Consider the following 2,420-nt stretch of genomic DNA (forward strand, 5'->3'; position numbering starts at 1 on the left):
AAGGAAACTTTTTTTTTTTTTTCTTTTATATGAGGAAAGCAGAAGCATCAAATTAGTAGAGATGTGGGGGAAAAACCACTTTGTGTTAATTGGGGCAATTGCCTCTGTGCTAATTTGTGTGCATCATGAATATTGAAGCCATAATAAAGAGCAGGCCAGGCGCTTCAGACGGCTAGGCCGTGCCCGGAGCGAGGACTCGGCAGAGGGCACGGGCCCCGGGAAGCAGCTAGCGCGGGAGGAGGCGACGGCTGCCAGCAGGGTAGAGACTGGGGCTTGGGACGGACTTCGAGGGCTGCAGCAGGGTGAGGAGAGGGGAGGCCTACGAGGAGCAGGAGACTAGGGCAGGCGGCCTCGTGCCAGGAAAACAGCTTGGTTTCTGGGCAGGGCCCGAGGTGCCAGGGCACCCTGGCTCTGCTCCCAGCTCTTCCCGTGACAGTGAACGTGCCTAACTCTGGGCATCCCCTGCCCCTTTTCTCCGGCCTGCACAGGATGAGACGGGGCCTGTCTCTTCTTCTGAGTTTGTACAGTGCCAAGCACTGCGGGGCCACAGTCTTGCTTGGGACCTCTACATGCTGCAGTACCCCACGTAACTGCTAACAACACCCTAGACGGGTGCAGCTGGGAGGCAAACTCAGAACAGGTTCGTCCGTCTGCTCGGTACCCAAGCTGAGGGGGCATCCGTCGCGTCCCCGTTTCCGCAGACTGCTGCACCCCTTCCCTCCCTCCCTCCCACCGGGGCATCTCCTCGCACGCAGGGCCTGAAGGCTGCAGGCGAGATGTCCAAGTCTGAATGCCAGGGTACAATGCCATTCCCCACCCCCTGCCCCTTTTCTTTCAGAGCCAGCCGGGGACACTGACAGCTGGCAGATGCACCTTTACTCTCTGGAGGACGCAGACGGTGTTTATTGGGAACTCATCCCACAATCTGCCCAGAGCAGCTTCACCCCTCACAGCCCCCATTAAAAAAAAGAAAGAAAGGACAACTTCCCCTGCTCAGTCTTATTCGAAACTGGAAATCGGTCTGCAGCGCACCCCAAGTCCACAGCAGGGCCACCACTCTGCCTTCCCCCCAGCATACAGGCAGGCAAACCGAGGCTGGGCAAGCTGTTGGGGTCAACAGCAAGTCTCTGGGAGACCCGGCAATAAAATGCAGGACTCCTTGAACGACCAGGCAGCTGACCCCACTGTGCAACTAGCCAGGCCAGAACTGCATTTCCTAATGGCTTGTCTTGGTCAAGAGGCAGCAGGGATGCTCTGGGGCATGGGTTGGGGTCCCCAGGATGCACAGGTTCACCGTGCACGGAGCTGGGGGTCCTTGCTGGAGATGCTGCTTTCCATGTCAGTACCTGGGCGACGTTCCCAGCATTTGGGGAGGGCCAGGCACACAAGGCAGAGATCTCCAGGCTGCCTTTCTCCTCTCTGCCCATCTTTGGGTACCTTCAGCCCGTGCAAGGGACTCATCCAAGGGCCTGTTACTGGAGAGGAGAAAGGCCATCAGCTCTGTGATTACCATGCCCATTAGCCCTGCAGGCTACAATTAGTCACCTTAATGAGCATCTAACAGCTCGACACAAGGATTCACCACACAAAAGCCAGGGGTTCCTGAGCTGCATGATAAAGAAATTGCTTCCCCCTCCCAACAAGGTATTATTCCCAGAGCTGCACCTGCATTAAGTAGATATTAACTTCTGTTAAGCCAGCCATCAAGATGTATTGACCTGAGGTTAAATATTGACAGAGGTGATGCATGTGCTATCTGCCTGGCTGCAGCAGGGCTTGGGGAAGACTCTTATCAGCTTCCCATGAGCCCTTCAGAGGCTGGCGTTTGCACGTGTGATCAGAGTGACTAATGCTGCTCTCGAAGGGAGCACTGGGTGACCTTCAAGGACGTGCGCTGGGGAGGAATTTCCTTGTTGCACGTGACTCTTGCGCGGTGGTAGCTGTAGCACAGGGTTTATTTTTTCTCCTGCATCACAAGAATCAGGATGCTGGGGGCAAACACAGAGGCAGAGCCATGGTGACTCCCGGGGAAAGTCAGTCGGGCAGGCGAGCCAAGCCCCAGGGAGATTCAGGGAAAAACTCTTAACAGGGTAAGTATGTCCAACAAAACCCGACTCGATCGCAGATTTTGAAAAGCCTAACACAGGCTCCATTTCTACCCATCAGTGGAGACCTGAACTTTTGGAGGAGTGCGGGTCACCGGGGAAAGAGCCGACTGGTCAAATCCCTTCTCTGGAGGCTGTGGTCGAGCCATCCCGGAGAAAAGCAAGAGGCGGTTGCTGTCCATGGTTCCTCCCAACAGCGATCAGGTGTCTGGGAAATGGAAACCGATGCTTTCTGGTCCCCGAGGCTGAGAAACAAGGGTGAATAAAGCCCTGGACAGGAGAGGTGGTTGGCTTCAGCATTTTTCCTGGAGGGTG

This window comes from Gavialis gangeticus, unplaced genomic scaffold (assembly GCF_001723915.1).
Source record: "Gavialis gangeticus isolate Ggan-Ray unplaced genomic scaffold, GavGan_comp1, whole genome shotgun sequence".
Classification (NCBI taxonomy): domain Eukaryota; kingdom Metazoa; phylum Chordata; order Crocodylia; family Gavialidae; genus Gavialis; species Gavialis gangeticus.